General features: G+C 43.2%; 1 long non-coding RNA gene across 4 annotated transcripts; it reads right to left on the bottom strand.

The window, feature by feature from the left end:
• Window positions 1-202: 202 nt before the first annotated feature.
• On the bottom strand, window positions 203-4738 carry LOC127305410 (uncharacterized). Of its 4 annotated transcripts, none has more exons than XR_007853933.2 (5): window positions 4432-4738; window positions 3163-4266; window positions 2417-3023; window positions 957-1087; window positions 203-726 (listed from the first exon to the last, which is right to left on the bottom strand). It is a non-coding gene; the product is annotated as an uncharacterized lncRNA (long non-coding RNA). The 4 variants fall into 4 exon arrangements; XR_007853932.2 differs by having other exon boundaries at window positions 2417-3913; window positions 4194-4266; XR_007853931.2 differs by having other exon boundaries at window positions 3797-4266; window positions 4432-4736.
• Between the last annotated feature and the right edge of the window lie 715 nt (window positions 4739-5453).

Below are 5453 nucleotides of genomic sequence, written 5' to 3'. Positions count from 1 at the left end.
ACCTTGCCAGAGCCACGGTGAAGACAAAGGACCTGATTGTTTTTTTAATTTTTTCTAGGGTCTTGTTTGCGTACGCGGAGGACCAGGTTCTTATTTCTGTATTTCCTAGGGTCCTGTTTGTAACATGTATCACCGTTTAATGCAGCTTCCAGGGCCTTCGGGCCATTTCCCCGTTCAAAGAAAAGACAACAATATAGTTAAATATTGAATTAAAATGCATTTCAAGATGCCACAATTTTCATTGAGATACTGGTATATATATCAATCAGCCGTAGTTTTGCAGCCACATATACGTATAACCGAACTTCCTTTTTAAGCCTTACTTAACATAAAACTTTCCTTGACTCGATGACACTACAAAATAATTAAAGAAACCCCCACCCAAATTTGGACAGTCCTCGCCTGCCTCCCCACTCTCGACCTTCCCACTTTCTACCGCCCTCGTTTTCTCTCTAGCCAAACATCTTTCTCCTGCCTCCCCATTGCTGGCAACCGGGCTTCCAAATCCCTTGCCTTCCAGCCGCTAGCCTTGATGAGCGCCCTCTCCCACCACTTCCGCAATTACCTCACCCCGGTGGCACACCCCTGTTCTTCTCCGCCGCTCCTAGTTGGTTCTAGCACTCGAGGGCTGAGGCTCGCGGTAGGCCAACAACCCAGTGCTTGGTGCCAACAGAACAAGAGTGATAAACCTAGTCTCCACCAGATCCACGGCACACATTTAATTACCTATATATATTTAGCATAGGTTAATCTATTACCTCAAACAAGTCAAAGTTTTAGAAGATGATAATTAAATAAGAAAAACTTATAACCATGTGCCATGTAAATGAAAAATATAGGCAAGATGGCATAAACTAACCCGATCCTCTTGTTCCATGCATAGACCTAATCAAGCAAATCACAGGCAAACTAAAAAATCAAAGTACCAGGCTCACGAAAGGAAGGCATAACAGTACCTCCGGTTGCATCTAAGGCATTACACTTCCAACGCCCTCCTTATCCAAACCTATTAAATCCCAACCTCATATGCAACCTGCTGGAAATCTCTTGAATGCGAAGCTGACAATTCATCTACCCATCACTGAAACTGCAAACAAGAAAATACAAGTGTTATTTAGGCATCATAGTCGTTTATGAGTAAAAGGGATATATGAGCCGAAGCATTATACTCCCAGGTATTTTCAGCCGACTTATACTATGAGTCTGTAGTTGGAATATTACATTTTCAGCCGACTTATACTATGAGTAACTATTTAACAGAAAATTACAGGCAATTAGCTAGTTGAGAATTAAAGTACCAGTTGCAAATATACAACGGTCACTTCAGTTGCCATAGAAGCTGAGGAGTGAGAAAAGAAATATATTATATATTTACATGTCAGAAAACCTACTGTATAATGAAGATTTCCTAAAGGTCACATGATATCGTACCTAGCTGCTAAAATATCTCATCAAACTCACTGTAAAGTTTTTCAGCAGGTAGGGGAAGCCAAAATAAAAACACATAAATCTGTTGCGAAATTGCTTCCACACTGGATCTAGGATCTTTTTGAATTATTAGAACGTGTGGAATAGCATAATTAGATGAAGCAACCCGCGATTTTTTTTGTTGACGAGGTGACCATTGCAGTGACCTTCATTGTGCATACTTGTATAGCAGAATGGACTAACCCTCCACTACCAAACTTTTGCTATATAAGTTAGTCACCTAGATGGTACAAGCAATCACGTTCTCAACCAACACAAACTGATGATTCCACTGTTGCCTCACCGCCAGTGAGGAACTGCATAAATAGCTCGCTGTTCTCGTTTTCCTTTTGTGTGACATGTACACAATTGGCGTCCCGTGGATTGACATGCTTTGCTGCACAGAATACCAGAACTAAATCATAAACAAATGTTCTCGTAGCTGCCTCAAATCATTGTAGATGCGATAGCCTTTGCTTGAAGAATTGTAAGCGTATGGATTGTAAGAGCATTTCAAGAAGTTAAGCTTAGCAGGTTCGTAAAAGTTAAAATAATCTTTAATATTAAAACTCTGATCTCAGCACACCCGTATTATCAGTATATCCATTTACTTATGGATGATTGTGTCAAAATCATTTTGGTTGTTCATTCACTTGATCACTGTTATTGATTTTATGTAACATTAGCTACAAATTTCCTAGGTTTATTATTTCTTCTGTTTTAGGCTAACTACATTTAATGCTTCATAATTAAGTTTCTTGAGGTAAGTAAAAAATGTTGTATTTTTTTGATCTATCTCAATTCCATATAAAAACTTCATAGAAAAAATGTGTATGGGCCGTCCACTGATATTATTTTGATTACACCAAGCAGCATAATTTTGGTGATGCATTCTAAAGAATTTAGTCAAGAAATAAAATGTCGAAAGGCAAAAGAAAGAAGCATTAACCTTCATAAGACCTTCATGTTGAACCCCACTGGCATGCCCCGCCCGCACCAGTGCCGAGGCCGCCAAGCCACTCAGCAAAATGCCGATGCCACCCAAGCACTGCCAATAGTAACCACCCGACATGGTGCTCGCTGGTTCCACCCCCTGGCCAATCTCCTAGCAGAAAATAAAATAATTTAGAAAATGTTTAAATACACCAACACATTCTAATACAGAATGAATGAAACAATGATGTATGGAACTGCCAAATAATTTCGATGATGCGTGTGAAGACCCAGTAGCATTCTACACTAATGCAATAATATTAGAGGAACCCAAGGAATTTCATATTAGAGGAAGAAGCCATGGTAGTAGGAGGAAGGAAACCTTTTCATAATATTATCACTATATGAAAAGGTTTCCTTCCTCCTACTACTATGGCTTCTTCTTCTAATATGAAATTCCTTGGGTTCAACTTTATTTGAGGTTGAGAAGGGAGGAAACATATCAGTTGTAGATGCTTTCTCTATGCATCAGTTCTGCAACTATATGGCAGATCTCGCTGAGCTGTTTTCGTGCCAAGAAATACCCTACCATTGAGCTGTGAAGTTGGTTCAGGTATGCATCGCTTCAAAGAAACAATCTGCAGTTAGCGACCCAATGGATTTCAGAGCAGCAACCCAATACCCTACTAAGAGAAGCAATATCCTCTTGTATTCTGATGGGTACCAACTAAAACCCACACATGTGAAATAAGATAATATTACCAGTGAAATTCAGCTTAGAATACAAAGTGAAGAGAACAATTCATGGCTCCATACATCTTGGTGTATCAGATAATAATATGCTAGAAAGTATCAGATAATCAAGCAAAGCATCATCAGTTTGCAGCTACATTACAGAAGTTAGGAACCACCATGTAAATGAAATAATCAACATATCTCTTAATGCTTGTATACTGCACAAAAAACAGTCACTTGCTAAATGAAAACTAACAGGCTTGCTACAACACGACCACTACTTCATGATGCACAAAACATTACTTCCTGTCACCATTCTAGCCCGCATTTTAGTTTTAAGGTAAGAATTCAGGTACATAACTCAAGATAATATGAAGGAAATCCTTGACAAACATGATTACGAGAAAAGGCCGAGTACCCATGGACCTTGCAGATACATGGATGTAAACTTTCTTGCCGTCAGATTTGGCTAGTAGCAACTCAAGGGTGTAAATTATCCATCTGTATAAATAACTAAACATCCGGTCTGCACTCTTTGAGTTGATCTATTTGTTCAAGGCACAAGCTATGGCAAAGGAGATACTGATACAACAATCTCCAACATAGGGGGCAAGAGTAGATGATAGCAATCACAGAAAACATTAGAGTAAAGGGAACATACTTGAGGACCTCCTGGCAGCGCTGCGCCATAACCGGCATGAAGGTCAGGTCAGGACCACTGTCGAGCTGGCCGGACGACCTAGGGTTACCCGCCGCGGCGCAAGGGACGACGACCCATCTTACCAAACAAACACAAGGAACCAAGATTGAGAGAGGTGAGACCGAGAGGGAGAAGGCAGAGGGCACACAGGGAGGGCACATGGAGAGGGGATGGTAGTGTGGGGCGGTAGGACAGGGGAGAGGACAGCCGGCGCCCTGCCTGCACGGGACGTCGGAGGCTCGGGTGGTGGTCGCCCCATCCTCTGCTCGGTGGAGGTCGACCGCAGGGCTGAAGGGCCAAGGCACTGTACCTTGCCGGAGGAGAACGAGAGGGACGGGAGCGTGACAAAGAGGATTACCTGCACCGCTGCAAGGTCGCTGTTTGGTCTCCAACCGCACAATACAGATTCTCGTCAAGAGGATGGTCATCACCTGCATATGATAGATTCAGGGAGAGAAAATCACTCTGAGAGACACAACAAGATTTGGAAGAGAGGACGGAGGAAAAACGAAAAACGAAACACTTGCGGTTGCGATTGCAAAACTGAAGAACGCCATCGTACCAAACCAACATCAGAGAAGGCAAAAGCATCTCACCAACGCGCAACGAAAGCGACTGCCAATACGCGCGAGGTCCATCCTGACCCGGAGACGGCGTGTTCAGCGACTCCTACGTCGGCAGAGGCGAGTACCAATAGGAGGTGGTGCACGGGGCCGGGCTTGAGCTGGAGGCGGCGTGGTCAACGACTCCTCCACCGGGGGAGGCGAGCACCAGCAGGAGGCGGCGATCTTGGTCGTGCCTGATCCGGAGGCGGCATGCTTAAAGACGAATTTGGCGGCGGCGGCGACGGCGAGGACCAGCAGCAGGCGACACCCAAGGTGGAACCCTAGCACGGGATGAGTTTCGAACCGAAGCGTTGGCATCGAGCTGGGATGGTTTGGCGAGCTTCGTTGGGCCTGGCCCATGTGGGGACGACGGAGACGACGAAAGGAACGGGAAACGACCAAACGTATTGGCAGAATACGGAAACAGTTTAGACTTTTTAAGTAGTAGAGAATTGCCTCTTTTACTGTGTTTGAATGGATTTCTTTGCTCCATTAACTTTCAGTAGCTTTGGGTAATGTCCAGAAGTGTTAGGAATGATTGTGTCCTCTCTGAACATGTGAATTTTTGATTATGCACTAACCCTCTAATGAGATTGTTTTGAGTTTGGTGTGGAGGAAATTTTCAAGGGTCAAGAGAGGAGGATGATATAATATGATCAAGAAGAGTGAAAATTCTAAGCTTGGGGATGCCCCCGTGGTTCATCCCTGCATATTTCAAGAAGACTCAAGCATCTAAGCTTGGGGATGCCCAAGGCATCCCCTTCTTCATCGACAACTTATCAGGTCACCTCTAGTGAAACTATATTTTTATTCCGTCACATCTTATGTGCTTTACTTGGAGCGTCTGTATGTTTTTATTTTTGTTTGTGTTTGAATAAATTCGGATCCTAGCATTCCTTGTGTGGGAGGGAGACACACTCCGCTTGTTCATATGAACACTGGTGTTCTTAGCTTTACTTTTAATGTTCATGGCGAAGGGTGAAAACAGCTTCGTTCATTGCTATTTGGTTGGA

This window comes from Lolium perenne, chromosome 1 (genome assembly GCF_019359855.2).
Source record: "Lolium perenne isolate Kyuss_39 chromosome 1, Kyuss_2.0, whole genome shotgun sequence".
Lineage (NCBI taxonomy): Eukaryota > Viridiplantae > Streptophyta > Magnoliopsida > Poales > Poaceae > Lolium > Lolium perenne.
Note: the sequence above shows the minus strand (reverse complement) of the source record. Positions and strands in the feature narration are given on the sequence as shown.